At 45.0% G+C, this 16,547-nt stretch overlaps 1 protein-coding gene across 1 annotated transcript in view; it reads left to right on the top strand.

Moving 5' to 3' along the window:
• The window catches only part of igf1ra (insulin-like growth factor 1a receptor), a 56,871-nt gene that overhangs the window by 7,795 nt on the left and 32,529 nt on the right, over positions 1-16,547 (top strand). The gene's annotated exons all lie outside the window — the stretch shown is intronic.

The raw sequence follows: 16,547 nt of genomic DNA, 5'->3' as shown, positions 1-16,547 counted from the left end.
TCAGCAGGTGGTTTCCAGCCTTGCAAACAGTCTGAAATGATGCACTTTGTACACTGGCGAACAAATCCCATGAATCTACCCAGTCTTTTCCCTTCATTTCCGTCATCCTGCAGGATTGTCCATGGGCCAGTGCAAACATTTCCTCTCTGTTCATTATGTCTTTAGATCAGGCTATTTGTGGACTGAAGGATGGCGGCAGTATAGAGCAGCAGGTATTACAAAGGCATACTCAGTGGAGGTTAAAGCCGCCCTGCCAAGAAATGAGCTAGTCTACCTGTCTGGACCATGTCAGTTAAATATTTGCCTTAGGGACGGCAATTTATGAAAGAGGGGCATATTGAAGAATCCGGGGGAAGGTCATCCTTGTTTCACATCAGCCCCAGCAGTAGGGTCGTACATTTTCTTTAAAAAAAACAGTTCAGAGGAGGGTCATTATATTTATGTGCTGTACATTATATTTATGAATGTTTGTTACAAATACGGCCGACTTCTAAAGCAAGTATTTGCCATCTCTCTGGGATTTCCTTTGTTTGGAAGGTCCCCTTACATGGTTCATGTAAGGGGACAGACAGCCTCTTAGTATGCCTGATCCACAAAAGACTTATTTCCAATTTAAATTGAACGTGATTGCGCTGCAAGGCAGCAGGTAAAAGCAACACCCTTCACTCTCTGAATCGGGAATTGCAACACTCACATAATGTACATTTACAAGGACGCTTTAATTTCATGGCACACCTTTAACAAAAGCATCACAATGAGATCCTCACTGATGTGTTTGTGGACACCGAATGGCCCTCAGGCTCTGATAATAGGAGATGAAGAGACAGTTGAGTTGTGCCGTGGAGAGGGACATACCGATGGCGCAACTTCGGCCAACCGTTGAGCGCCATTTCCCTCGATTTGTGTATTTTGCATATTCTTCCCCTTCCAGCGGGAGCCTGAGCGCCCTACTGTTCTATGCCATATCCACACGAATCGCTGTGTGTAAGTCTGTGTGAAATAATGGTGGGAAAATGTTTCCAAGGCCCTTTGACTATTGAAAATCTGCATGCAGCTCCCATGGTTGGGAGCTTTAAATACGACCCTTGCCGATCCTAAGAACAAATAGTGGAAATACTGTCTGACTGTTTCTATAGAATGGCTACTGTAGGGCTGTTCATTGTTGTGCCTCTGTTTGCCCTAGAGACACACGCAGTCTTCCTCATTTAATTAAAACTGATTTATATCTTTCTTCAGTGCAGGAAGTGAGCTTAATTCCTGTTTATTTGCTGAATACCACATTGTGAACAACGGCGCGACTCGTCACATGTCGCCACAACAAACGGAGTGTTGTCATTGTGGGACGCTGTCGTTCTCACGCTTGGCTTGTGAGGCAGAGCACATGTATTGTTTGAACCTGTTCTCTTCTCATCGAGGCCCCAGCGGAGGTCAGGATGAATGCATTCATCTGGAGGGCCTTGAGGTGTCAAGGCTGCAGATAAAGCTTTAGGTGGGGGCTTATAGCAGTAAAGGAGAGGAAAGCTGTACTGGCTTTGAAGTCTTGGCTTTTTTCTAAATTTAATGCACAGGTACAATTTCTCACCCTTCAATAAAAGGTTTGTTGTGATTCCTTCCTGTGATAAAGACTCTTTCCATCCCCCATTGTGTCTGCATAATTGCCTTGTTTTTTTCCCAGTAGAGATGTTCCTTCAAGGGCATACGGTGGTTTCCTAGTCAATAAGTCATGCTCTCCTCTTTAATTACACTCCAAGAGCAGGGAGTGCTGCACACTACTTTAGTCTCTGGCCTTCTATTGCCTCATGTTCTAAAACTCATCTTCTCATCCTGCTACCTTGTTATTCTAAAGTGACCAATAGGGTGTATTTACGTTCTGGTAGCTAGATAGTAGTCCAGCTTTTCACCCTTAACCCATAACACTGTCGTACCATGTGACACCACTGTGTTTAATATGTGATAAACTAGATCAGGATGTCATTGATCAGTGGAACCACAGCTTCAGTTGCCTTAAGTAATATGTGGAGAGCCTCTGACTGGGCTGTACAGGAGGAGGGGGGGAACTGAGGGGAAATGTCAGACAAATGTCAAGTATACGCGCCGCAACAGCAAACTCTCACCAAAGCACAGCTGTCGTAGCGGTGAAAAATACCCATCGCTGCCCCCTTCTTGTTTTTCAAACCATCTCGCCTTCGTCGCCACTTCTCTTCCCTGCCGCTGCTTTCCACTTCTCGTGGCTGCCGTCTCTCCGAGCATGCGCCGCTTTGCCTGGCCTTGGCCCGGATCTCATCTCTGATCGTCCTTGCAAGTGGGTCCGCTGGTGTTTCCTCCTACATTTTCACCTCAGCCTTCTACAGGGCTTATCGGGGGTTGTTAACAGCCCTGGCTGTCAGCTATCTCCCCTCTGTTTACTCGGCGGATACATTCTTTCAGCGCTGCAGTGGTCACAGCCAACTGGCTTGTTTGGCCAGGCCTTGGATCTTTTGACATCACCCGCTGTTTGCTTTTAGTTTTGGGGGGGATCCTGTGATTAAAACACGTCCGGCCTGCTTCAAATAGTTTCCGTAGTGCCCTTCGTGTTTGCTGCAGGCAGACTGACATTTGACCCCTGGAGTGGAGCCAAAGCCAGATAGGCAAATGGTGTTTAAAATTAGGCGGAGGAGCGAGGGTGCACAGCTGCGTCCACCGCCTGGCTCGATGGAAGGTTAGTCGTCGTAGCTCAACAGGGAGGTAGCCAGTCTCGCAATTAGTCTGCAGGATTTTAAAGCCACTTGTTTTAAAAATTGGTTGGGGAAAAAGGCAAATTTTGTGAGCTCGGATTCTCAGGGTTTGTCAGTGGTGATGTGGAAGTCGGCTTGACTTGATGATCCAGTCCAGCTGTTGTCGTGTGTGTGTGTGTGTGTGTGTGTGTGTGTTTTGATGGAAAAGTCTTTGATGACTTGAGCTTGTGTTCTGCACTCACCCCTGGCGTCCATGTAGGCCGGTGGGAAACGGCCTCACGTGTTCTTTATCAGCAGTCTTTGTTGGTAAATGTGGGACATTTGTGTCCCACATGTTGGAATCCTCATTGGGATGAACACTGAGTCTTCTTGGGTGACACATGCTTCAAGTCGCTGGGCCAAGTCGACCTGCTCTGCTCTGTGTCACTAAATACCCGCCATTCACAGGTGCCTTGGCCGTTCAAACCTCATTTGCCTAGAAAGTCCATGCATGAGCAGATTGTGACCTCCTGGTTTCCCTTTCTACCCTGATTTCAAAAACACTACACTATTCTTTAAATGTTTAAGTCTGATCATTCTTAGTTGAAACTAGCGTGGAGACAAACCATCAGGATGGATTTTAGGAAAGATGAAAGTGACATGAGATGACCCCTCTGACCTGTTATGCCACAGACTGTTTGTGCTCTGTGTGTCCTTGTACTGAACTCAGAGGGGCTTGCCAGTGGCCTGGGAGACTTTTATTAATATGTTTACTGCCGGGCTGCCAGAGACCCATTTGATATCTCTGGTCTCAACGCTATGACCCAAGTTGACTTCGCAACGAGGGAAAACAGCCTCTTTCAGAGGTCGAACTGCAGGCTAAGCTGACTCGAGCAGCCAGACAAAACGCCCCTGGATGCCAAAAATATGGCGACCCTGTGTTGAACATCAGCAAAAGAGAATGTAGAAAGATAGGCCCTATTTTTAGTATGCAAAAATTTTCACCTCAGGATCACGGAGTTTCACAACATCTTAAATATTATTATTTTTATTTGAATTCAAAGCAACAAAGTCACGGAAGCAACAAAAGTTTTTGCAAAGCAACAGTGGGCAGAAAATGTGGGGTGATCTACTTTGTAAATGAAAAAGAAATGTTGCAGGAGCTTGTTAGCACAAGCTAACTGGCTAAGCATCTCTTTTGGTAATAAAAAATTCCATTTCGAACTCTTCATGTCACAATGTGCCTTGAACTTTATAAAACAAGATTCTTGTAGTCTTAGTCACTGTGTGTGTGTGTGTGTGCGGGTGTGTGTGGTGGTGGGGGGGGGGGTGTCATTCGAAGCAGCGGCTGGTGTGCAGAGTGCGTGCTGCAGGATATTATTTGCTAATAAAAACAGAGCAGAACTGGTGGTGAAGGTGAGGTCTGTTTTGAATTTGTGTGCCGGTGTCGTGGGCAAAAGGTGGCCCGGCTTCTTCTAATCATCTGTCATCTGCCGTTTTTCTTTGTCCATCATCCAGTAACGGATACGATGAAGCGTTTAAAATGTGAATGGCTTTTCTGAAGCTTAGCAGAGTCCTGTGGTTATAGGAACAGGAGAAGAAAGGGGATCAAATTCCTGCCTTGAAAGTCTGGTGCTTTCCTGGGGGCACGCTCTGCGCCGTGACTCAGTGCCCATACATCCGACGCTAGCGCCGCTCCCTCCCGCTCTGCTCCATTTTGCACAGAGCTTACGTAGGCAGCGTGTCAGCCGTGTTGCCGTGAGATGGCACTCGTGTTGATCAGGCTCCCATTTCTATCAGATGAAAGACGGATGAAGCCGTATTTTAATGTCCACGCAAACAAATTCCGAGGCTCCCCTGTCGGCAACCTTAGACAAACGTTGTCTGCTCCGGTCTCTGCATTCCGGGAGAAGTTACAATTCCATGGTGTCAACGTTCCCTTCACGACGGTCTTCCAACCTCTCTTCTCACTGTTTTTCTGTATTCTCAGGGCATTCCATTTAACATCCTTAACTGTAGTATTTTCATTTCTATTTACCACATTATTGCACATAGAAATTACATTTGATTTATCTTATTTCTGTCAAGAATAATTGTTGAACAATTTCAAAACAAGTGTTAGCCAGAAGGCAAACTTCTGTTGCCAGTTTAGGGGTTAAAATAAATTAAGTCCTCAATATAAGCTACACATCTTATTTAATATAAAAACTTTAAAATCAAAACATAAATGAATCACCTCTGGAGGGCTCTCATCGACATTCCTCCTAACCACAACATAGACCTTTAATTACAATCATATAGAATTTCAAGTTCCGGCTAGTTTGATTCCAAAATGTTCCGTAACCGCCTGAGTAAATATAATAGCAAATAGTTATGACATGAAAAACAGGAAGCTCAAGATTAATACTTATTCATTCTTGGAGATTATCCAAAGTTCACTCATCTTTATTAGTTTGAAACTTCAAATAAACACACATATTGTAATTATTTTATTTATGCACAATCATCTCTCAGAAAAGTAAAGGTGTCATAATTACTATAAATTCTGGATGGATGTGTTTCCTGCTTCTTTGCATAAATGTGCCAGTTTCTGTCCCATTTCTCTACATCTGTTCGCCCATCCTCCTTCTCTCAGCCTTCGTCACGTTTCCGTCACGTTTTCATCTAGGTCACGTTCGTAAATGTCACATTTAGCTGCTGTCGTTAGTCCATCCCCAGAAACAGAAGCTGTCTTAACAGCGTACCCTGAACCTGAACCCTTTTAAACCAAGTTAGGAAACTGTTACTGGTCATGAATATTTTTCGTTCTGTCTGCTCCTTGATTTTATTGGTCATTTTGGCCTTTGAGAGACTCGCTGAGGGAGTGGCGAGCGTGATCCGTCGCGATGGAATTCTTTTTTCCTTTCATTTGTTTTGCGTTCCTCCCAAACGTAAATCTTCGAACATTTGAGCCTCTTCTCCGCTCGGACAGTCTGCACAAGGCTCCAGACACGTTTCAGCTCCGCTGCTGAGAAGTTAATGTCAACGTCAGCGCTGCTCATTGCATAATTTCAAGTGGATGGCGAGTCAGTCCATTTGTGACGGCGCTGCGACTACACTGCGTGATTGTCCACGTATGAACAGCAGAGCTTATTGTCCATTGATCGACGGCACTGTGAGTTTATCCGACTCGTGTCCTCTGTGGCCTACAAAGAACTCCTCTCAAAGCACTGACAGATTGGCCTCTTTTTCTAGCTTTCCTCTCATAGACCTGATCGACTAAAATAGGGCCTTGTGTGTCGCACTGGTCCTGAGAGACTGACACGCACGTGCGCACACACACACGCGCATACACACATTTCTTTTCATCTTGCACACGCTCCAGCTCCTCATTACATTTTCTCCATATGCGTTCACGTGTGCTGTGGGGTTTCCAGCATCATCGAGATTTGCCCGTCGGCCTCATGGTTGTGCAGCGCTGAAACTTCAGCCTGAGTCACCCTGAGCTTTCGCTGCTCATTCATAAATCAGAATACTATAACTTCCGCTCCCCCCCCCTTCTGGCCGAAGATAGCAGGAAGGATGAGGAGGATCGCTGAAGCTCGAGGGGCAAACGCCATGTGTCCGTCTCCTCATCCTTCAGCGCCTGCTGCGTCCTTCACTTGACGTTTTGCAGTGTTTCTTGTGAGACGATGTTAATTTTTAATTATTCAAGGGGTTGATGTTAATTCAGCAGATGACAATGATTCGTGCACAGGTGAGGATGCACCAGCAGCTGTGCAGAGAGAGAGAGATATAGAGAGAGGGAGAGAGAGATAGAGAGAGGGAGAGAGAGGAGACTAGGCAGCCGGGTTCACCGAGGTCACAGAAACTCTGCTCCTCTGTTTTCTTCCCGTTTTTGTGTGTGCACGCGACAAAGAGGCGAGGAATGTGATCTACTACCTCCACCACTCCCTCCACACACGGCTGAAATGTGTCCGATTCTTTGAAAACAATTCCAATCCGCGAGAGTGGGTGGTTATAGGAAGTGTCTTTGTTTTAACACTCTGTGAACAAGTGGTTTTGTCTATCGGGCGGACACGAGGGCACAAAAGACATTTAGATATACGGCTACTTTTTTGCCCTACTGTCACTTGATGCGGGTCTGGTTGTAAAGGTAATGTAAAGGTGATGTAATGTAAAGGTGTTGTGTCTGGAAAATATGTCCAGCAGGCATCAGCGTGCCTGGAGTGTTTTTCCATTGGTCCTTCTTTGCTTATGCGTACGATGAGAAGATAAAGTGACCAACCCAAGTCTCCTGAATTACAAAGATGAGCATGACAGCCTCACCGAAAGCCTGGCTTCGAATTTCCCGCCAGCCAGTTTTTAGCTAAATGAAGTCCCAGCAAAGATGTGATGGTGTCAAGCGTCTCCGTTCATTGGACTTTGTCTAACGCCATTAGACTGGTTTTGCTCAGTGAGTGAAAAAATGACAATAACCCCCGTTCGCTGTCTCCCTGCTTGGCTTGTTTGGGTGATTCCCAGGGTCCAGTGCAGTTGTCAGCGCACAGTCTAATGGGCACAGGTGGCCGAGTCCCCTCCGCCTTCTCCAGCCCTCTTGGCACGGCTCTCTTGGCAGAGCGGCAGCTCCTTGGCTCGCGCCCTCGATGGGCCACTCCAACACAGCAATCACCAGTTGGTGCTTTGTCAGCATCAGGGTGGCCCAGGAGGAAATATGGTGCTCAGCTTTGAGTTATGGCCCCTTGTAGAGAAATACGCCGGCATGTGAAGCGTCGCCAGTGAGCTCCGGGTTTCTTTTTCCCGCAGCGGCTGTGGCAAAAGCTGCTTTATTCATGATGACTTACAAAGTGATGACATGCTGCCGGGGCCATCCAGAGTTACCTCACCGTTGGCCGCAGCAGACCGCAGCCTGCGATTGGAGAAATGCCACAGCTGTACTGCGCCGCACAGCAGTCAGACACCCCCATGTTACCCTGTATATAAATATAGAGGTCTCTGGAGCCCCCGGTTGCTGCAGTTCTACCTTTGAGCTGCCACTGTCCTTATTCGACACCACTTGCCAAACTGGCTTTAAACTCACAGAGCATTAAAGATTATTGTGGATTTGCCGCAGAGTATATAATTTTATCGTTGTATCCCCAAAGGACCCAGGATGACAATATAGCGATGACCCGTAATGAGATCAGAGGAGAGATTAGGCAAGGCTTGCACCATGTTGTTAAAGGGCTCGCGAGGCCAAAACTATCTGAGTTTTATAGCAAATGTATGCAAACGCCAGCATGCGTATCCTTTAACGCGCTGCAAGCTGAATTCCACTGATTTTTAAGTAAAAATCGTAACCTCATGAAGTCCCTCAAGGAAGAAAAGGCAATGCATTCAGTCAGGTTAAGCTTCGTACCTTGCCCCAGCGCAGGAAGAAATTTCAGTTTCCTGCATTTTTCCATAAAATTAGGATGAGGGACGCATCACCACTTTGTTCTATTTTACATTCTGTGCATTACCTGAAAAAACTGATGTGAAAAACAAACACTTGAATACACATTAGCATGATTTTGGCAGGTTGACGAGGTTCTACTTGTGGGCCTGCAGCCAGCAGACCCACCAGCGCTTGGTTTGATCTGGTGGCCCCAAGTCGCCCATTTCTGTGCACATGTATCTATTTCTTACAGCATCTGTTACGTTTCCTGGTAAATGATCTGCTGTGTTAGCTTATGTTGCGATGTTCATAGCTCACAGTTTTCTGGTTTGACTGCCTCCCCTGACCCCTGTGGTCGGCACAATACATCCACAAACTGGGGAGGGCGATGGAGGTGGGGAATTAGTGCCCCCTTTCATCTACTCTGTCTTCTTGTGTCTGATGGGAGTGCATTTGTTGATAATTACCAAGCAGGTCCGTTTCATGGCCACAGCTGGACTTGTCCCCTTTCGTCCGACGCCCCCCCCCCCTTCCAACACCACCACCACCACCACCACTCCCATTAGTATTTCAATTACACAGACAAGGCCTGTGGGTCTTGTTTGCTCTTGAGTGTGTGGCAGGAATCACCTCTCCTTGCCCGTCTGCCTGATAACGATGACAAACACTAGCCTGGAGCTTGCATGTTAACGCTGCTCATTCTCATTCATATTTGATAATTCCCCTTCTTTCACTGTAGCCCTCCCCCCGGGCAGGGCCTCTGAACTCTGACTTTCTTTTGTTTATCGAAAAGCTTGTCTTGAAAAGGCTGCGTTTTCTGTCGGTGACTAAGATGAAACTCACCATCCCATCATAATCCAGTGGAAAAATAAAGGCTCGACATGTCGCGGTGTGGTGCTTGTCTGTGCTCTTGCCAGCAATGAGACACCGTCCTGCGATATGTGTAACTGTTAGTCCTCTTCCAAGGAAGGCATGTACGCGCTTGTAAAAGACTTGTTTTTGCATTCCAGCTACCTCACTGGATAATATATGGTATTATCTCCCCGTTGTTTTCTTTTCCCGTCTTCCGCTGTGTGGGCTAATGACAGCAGGGGTACAATTTAAGGAAAACCTTTTACAGGAACTTCTGCTTTAACTTTTTTTTTCTTTTGCCTGCCGCTAGCTAACTATGTCATTGACACAAATTAGTAGATTGTGTTATTTATCTTGGATAAAGCCAGTCACGCTGTAGTTATGGCCATCCTTGCACATGTGTATCAAACAGATTAAAGAGTATATGTGTGTTAGTTTAAGTCAAAACTTTCAGCTAATCTGTCCTCTGAGTCTCAACCTAATTTATCTCAGCCCAATCCAAAGTAGCTTGTAGCTAGTGGTGAAAGTGAGCTAATACAGCATGAAGCATATCACTTCACCATGTCTTCTTATGGGCTTCTTCTTTTACACAACTTGTACTGTTCAACTTTTAAGTTAAAACCATAGCAGAGATTGGAAAATTTACAGTTATGTTAAAACCCAATGTTCTCTTCATGAAGTAAATACAAAACAGGTGTTAAAGGAAAACAATCTTTTAAGATATGGGATTCTTTTTTCTTTTTGTAAAGAGATAAAAACCCAATGTCACAGCACAGAAAGGGTCTTCTTTCAAAACTAGGATTCTTTTCATGCCTGTTTTAAATATTTGTCTTCAGAGCAACCATTTCTTTTTGCTGTTCCCATCTTCCAGTTAAAAAAAACACCTAAAAAAACAGATCAAAATATTACAGGCAGTTTCAAAACATTTGCATTCCACACATGCTTTTAATATTTTCCGCATTTTTATCAACATTGGGTTAGCCCTCACAGCAGCGTGAGAGCATTTTTCATCAAGAGGCCCTGGCGAGTTTTTAAAGTGCAGACACGATCATATGTGAGTCATTTGCATTGTATTGTTAATGTTTTTACTGTGTGTGCGCAAGCAATTTATCTGCACCGACAAACACCGCCCTGTTGCTTAAACCTATGCAAGTGGTGGATTTTTCTCACTTACTTGTGCTCTTAGTAGGTATTTTTCAAACAGGTGGCAAATTTTGTTTCCTTTAGCATCATTAGGTGCCTGAGCCGGCGGTCGAGGCCCAGAGGCCGTCTGCACTGTGCTACACAACTGGATAATTGAAGCAAATGTTGATCATTAGATTTTTCTTTAGATTTGACCACTTTCTTCCCTGATTTTTCTCCCCCCTCCAGTTAAATGCTCTGTTTCTCGCGCACACTTAAGTTGCAGTCTCTCTTAGAGAATTGCCATCCCTTACATAGCGAACAACCACAAACACATGTTAAAAGTTTGTATAACAGTTGCACATGCGTGCCCATATGCTTCCACTTACTGACAGACGTACACATACGCAAGTGGTGTGTCCACATAGTTTCAACATGTGATGTGAGTGAAATACTTGAAATATGCAGTGAGTTCGTCCAACTTCTGTTAACTGCTGCTTATTTCTGAACAGGGCGTCAGAGGCAAAAATTCTTCCTGGAGAGGTTGCGGATACAACCGATTGGAGGGAGGAAACCCAGAATTGAACCCAAAACCTTCGTGCTTTATAGTGACTACGTACATCAGATTTCATGCAGTCTTTCATCACCACATTGTAAACAAATCTAATCAAAGTGGTTTAAATGGACTGTTACACAATCCTGAAGAGCAAACGTGATTTTTGATTCATTTGGACAAAATTGCTGCAATAACTGAAATGTGCCCAAGTATGTCCAAAGCCTGGTCTCAACTCATTTGTGACAGCCACACTGAATATTGCCAATTTTATGGAGTGAGGAAAGAATAAAACAGACGGGCTTTCGCTGCAGAGGTGTGGAAAAGTCTGTGCACTTGCAGCATTAGCGTGGCAGGAACCATAACTCATCTTCAAGCGCAAGTAGCTGTAGCGATGAGAGCTCTGGAACAACTTTGAATTTTCATGGATTGAAGCTGACAATGTGAACTTCTCCCCCTGTCTGTGCTGAAGGGCAGCCCCGGCGTACGTCAGGCTGAGTCAGAATGGGAGCCACTGTGTTGGCACCAGTGCCGCGACTGGCTCATTGAAGAACAGTTGGAAATGCGAGACTCCTTCCTGCCCTCAGCAGCCTTGGTGTTATTAGCATTCTCTACCTCCTTGTCATAAAAACAGCACCCCCCCATGTTTAAGGGGCCAGGGCACTAAATAGAATCACAAACCTGGAATGCTCTTAAAGTTTTTACACCTTGTGGTCAGCAGTGGTGTGGTACTGATATTTTCGTACTCTTGTGACAAAGCTTCTTATTCCTGTGGGATAGCGGTTACTGTGTGTGGGTCGTGGGCTACCCACCATGCTCCTTGTTGCCACTGAAGCCTGAAATTCCTTCTTTCCAAACAGCTGTGGACAGACTCTTCCTGCCGGGCCGTGCAGCTGCCCAGAGGCCCTGGAGGACAGTAACAGCCCCGGAGCCCCGCTCCAGAATCTTTGACTTTCGCTCTAGCATAACAAGTACAATTTGCTTGGGCTAAGTGCTAACTGCTAACTTACACCAGGAGTTACTTAACTTCATGTGTCTTGCTGGCTTCTGTTCAACACTATTTTCGTTTGAGTGTGTATCACACTTTATTTTTAGATAATGCAAGCCCTCGGATCTACAAATAATTTGTGTTTTGCTCTGATGCGGTAATGCCGATGTCTCTTGACTGTGGTATTGCGGTTATCTTCTCCAGCCTTACTTGTGGTACATTGGACGGTGTTTTAATTAAGTGAAAGCTTAAAGCTGTGAGCATAATTACACAAGCATTTCGTCTAAACGGAGGAAACATTTGAGACCACCAGGGATGTGTTTGAGCCTGTGGCTTTTTCCCGCCACCATTTTTAGCCTTTATCTTTCCATTTTTTGGGGGGAACCTGTTTTGAGTCTTGAACACTTTCCCTTAGATTAAACTAAAATCACAACTTAAACTATTAAAATAGAGGTCAATTTACTGTTTCCTTGCATGCATGCATGCTCTGCCAACTACTCTTTTGAGTGCTGCCATGGAGACAGGCACCTCTGCATTTGATATTTCCTTTTGTGCCTGTGGGTGTCATATAATGCTTCACACAAGCATGTGTTTAAACTCTTGGCTCCACTGCGGTGAGAGGAAGCAGCCTCACGGGGCACAGTAAAGAAAAGCAGCACGTTGGACTCTAAAACTGCTCCGGCGGAGACAAAACCTTCCTGATTTATGAAGTGAGTGTGAGCGGGGTGGGTCACGTGCCATCAGGGAGGGAGACTCCTGGATGAAGAGAAAGAAAAGAACAAAAGAAAGGTGGAGGTTCACAAATCCCCACCTAGTGGTGAAGTCATACATGGACATGGGGATCTCCTGACCAAGTCAAGATCAAACAAAGTTTGCTTCCCATATGGCCACAGCATTAACAGGCCTTTGAGCCACAGCGAAGGCACAAGTCCGACTCCACATCAGTGATCAAAAATGTCACTGCTACGATTCGTTCGTCTTTTTCGATAAGGGTTTGTGCACTTGTGTGTTTGAGTGACTGAAGAAGCTACTTGGTGAAGCTCTAAACCCAACAGTAATGGCAACAGGGCATTGTGCCTGGGGTGTGTTAGTCTACATCCTTTCATTCACTCTCCTTTCTTCTTTTTTGTGTGTCAGCTGACACACCCGTTCCAGGAATCTCTGGTGGTTTTGATGATTTTCTTATGTAACTTCTTCCCCTCCGAAATGCCCAAATTAGGGCTCTCCAACTGTAAATTGGTTCAGGATATTGCCAAAGGGCCTCCGTAGGGATGCTCAACAGGGCAGCACTTTTCTGGTTCAGCTCAATGAAGCGGGTCGCTCATGCCCGCCGCTGCGGTCGAGAGGGGCCATGTTTGTGTGTGTTAGGAGGTGGAGTAGGTCACGGGGGAGGTGGCGCCTAAAGAAACAACGGGGTCTGCTCTTGTTTCTGTCGCCTTTCGCCTGCCGCTTGGCAGCAAACTTGATCAGGGAAGAAAAATACACATTCTGCTTTTACAAAGCGGGCCTTTGTCTCCAGACGGAATCAGAACTGTCAACCATTTTGGAAATAGTTTCCAGCTTATTAAAATACTTCCAGACTGTGACTGTTGAGCTAGTGAGTTTTCCAGCTAATTGCTTGGCATCCTTCCCTATCTAATGTCTGTTCCATCCTTCCTCAAAATAAAGGCTTGTGTTTTTTTGATTGAACGCATCTTTGATCCCAGACGAGCGATACTCATGCGCCTCATTGTTTCCTTTTCGAAGTCTGGATCTCCCCCTGTCCCCTCTGCGAACCCTCAGTAATTTATTTCTGTTCGAGTGTGACCTCCATATTTTTTTAAATAAGAATTGCAGCAGAGATTACCGAGCATGTGTATTTTTCTAGTTGCATCTGTTGTCCTCTCGTGATGTCCAAGTCTGTGTCCTTAATTGCAGCATGTGACGCTATTTGTTAGGTATACAAGATTCAATGAGATCCATCCGTGAATCTGGGTGGCAGACCGGAGCCCCCTTTGCTCTTGGCAATCATCCAGAAGACCGACAGCTGAATCCGCCAGCTGTGTGGAAAGAGAGGCGAACATTTCTGGTCCCCCCTCCCCACTTTTGCCGTCCTTTGTAGCATATATGTTTTTAATTGCTTAGACTTTGGCTTAGGGCCATTTTGTGTTTGGTCAACCAACAGAAATACTTGGAGCACAAAAGCCGTTGTTTGTTTTTGCTGTGCCAACAGGCAAAGAACGAGGCGTTTTAGGTAAACAATTTAAAGGCCGGTGGAGTATTTTAGCAGATATAAAAAGGGCCTGAAAAGCCCTAAACATTCTATATAATATATATTTAGGCTTTGGGGTTCTTGGATCCAGGGCTTGTATTGAATTCCTTCTCTCTGGTGGTCGATGTGCACCTGTGCATTAGCGTACATTAAGAGGGGGGAAATTGTAACTTCGAGAGCAAAAGGGGATGTGTTTGCTTACTTTTTACTGGTTAATTTGGTCCTGAACATTAGCCAAGACCACCTATCCTGCTGTGTGATAGATTACTAAAGGACATATGTTCATATTTTGAAAGTGATCCAAACTGTGCCAGTGTGATTGAGTTCCAGTTTTCTCATAGATAGTTTTACTGTACCAATTTTTAAATAAACGAACAAGATGGCTTGTGATCATGTCAGGGATTATCCTCATTGAGATTTAATAAACTAAGATTAAAAAAAGAACTGAGATGAGCTCTTTTCAGCTCCTTCTTTTGCTGCCAGCATTTGCAGGTTTCTTTAGCTCGAGGATGTTTTTTTTTTATGCCTCGTAGGTTTTCACCACTTGAGCCAGGGTGACCTTATTCCAGTGTGGTGGAGGGTACGAGAGAAATAACAGCAGAAAAATGAAAATGATGCCAGCGATAACTGTCTGCATGTGAAGGACCTGGAAAATAACCCAATTCTTATTGACTCGGGCCTACTGTGTCTTGCATATTGTCACAGCGTTGGTTATTATTCCCTCGGTGATGTCATGTCTGCCTCATGAAATTGGCTCTTGTTCTAAATGTTGGGTATATGCCTCCGTTTAAGCTTGTGTGACAGACAGTGCTTTGCTTTAAATGATTTTGTTGGACACAGCATGTGGTGGGAGCTGTTCTTTTCACTGTCTGACCCTTACTGGGAAAACTGGAAGAATGCCTTTTGTTTCCTCATCACTTTCTTTGTCTGGTAAACTCTATGCCGGCTCTGTGCTGCAGAGTACTTCCATTCTATACAATGTCTCCTACATTTTTTTCCCCTCTTGGATTATTCCACTTCCTTATCTTCCTATTGATCTTCACCTAAACGGTTGTTGAACTGGAAGACCTAACCCTCATCTTGTGGGCACGATTGCCCTGCTTGAATGGGATCATAAAAAAAAAAGCCTGACTAGGATTATCTAAAAGTCTACCGTCTTTACTGACAGTACCGTTCAATTCCACAGTTTCCAAAGGATAACACCAGGGCCTTTATATAATGTTAAACCAAAAAAAAACCCACATAAACCCCCGCCCTGTAAAAACGTTTTCCTCACAAGCAGCTTGTTCGGGCCTGTGGTAGCAGAGCCAGGGTAAAATGTGAGCTATTGAAAAAGTTTTCTTTGTAGACACTAGGCCATTGTGGGGCTTTGTGAACTCAACCGGTGAGAATCTCCGGTGTAGCAGCTTCTGATTAGTACCAGCCATTATTCTTTTCATATTGATCCCATCCTCCTTGATAGTGCACGCAGGGGTTATCTGAGGCAAGAGAGGGACCCGGCTTAAATAAAGAATGCATGATGGTAAATGATCCACTGAAACGTCACTTGTGCTCGGCTCATCTTCTCAGGAATGCAGCGTTTAGCCTCTTAAGACCCAGAAAATCAGGGTATTTTTAGAAAATTCCTATCCTTATTCCGTTTAAGAGCGATTAGCTAGTGACGTCACATTTATTATGTTGGGCTTTTTCTCCGTTTGGGTGGTATTACAGAACAGTACTGTAAAAGGTCACGTCAAATAAGCACACGGACACGCTCAATCTGTACAGGCATGCTCTGTCATCTGTGATATTCCTCCTGGAAATGGAACAGACCCATTTTTCCAAAGCCTTTGCTATTGTTGTGTTTCACTACATTTGGACTGCTTCCAGTTTAGTGTATCTGGCATAGTGTGTGGGCTTATCTGAAATCTGTACGGTTGTGCCCTGAAATTGTCTGACTGTATAGCTAATGTTGCTCTCAAGCTATTAGCCCACACTCTTGCTTTGCCCTAGATATATGGCATCTTGTTTTTTGTTTTTTTTAAATGAGTTTTCTACCATTTGGTGTCCTCTGCTTAATTATTGACTTTAACTTTAGTCAGGACCAGCTTGTCTGCCTTTCTGCTATTTCCTCTGTAAATATGTTACCTGGCATTCATTTCTCTCTCCTTCACATGCCTCACACTCCACGTTGAAGTGTTTGGCAGGTAAATCGGGTCTTCTAGAAGGTCAGGCATAATCAAGTGTGTTGAATTCTGCAAATTTCTGAAAATATTGAGACTGCTGAGCCCTTTGAAGTCCCTGCAGGGTTGACAAGAGGCCTTTCTGTTCTCATTGAAAACTGAGGCTAAGTGGGATGGATGCCTTGGACCCATTCCCCTTGTTTAAATCAGTAATTGGATTAGAGGTACCCTCTGGAGAAAGGTGCCATAATGATACAGCACTGCTGCACAACAACGCATGCAGGCAGTCGTTGCCGGCATCGCTCACCTACTTGGTGTTAATGTTGACGATGACGGATGTCCCAGATATGTGGAGGTGCGTAATGGCGGAACACCTGTGGCTGCTTTAGCGCAGGTGTTTAATGTACCTTTCCATGCATCCTGCGTGACCTCTTCACAGTTCACCTAGTATGGTAATGTGGCGAAGGAAGGTAAAGACTCATGTAAGACAAAGTCTCTGCACAGCCGATTGCTGACGGGTGGCTCATGTCT

This window comes from Takifugu rubripes, chromosome 9 (genome assembly GCF_901000725.2).
Source record: "Takifugu rubripes chromosome 9, fTakRub1.2, whole genome shotgun sequence".
Taxonomy (NCBI): Eukaryota; Metazoa; Chordata; class Actinopteri; order Tetraodontiformes; family Tetraodontidae; genus Takifugu; species Takifugu rubripes.
Note: the sequence above shows the minus strand (reverse complement) of the source record. Positions and strands in the feature narration are given on the sequence as shown.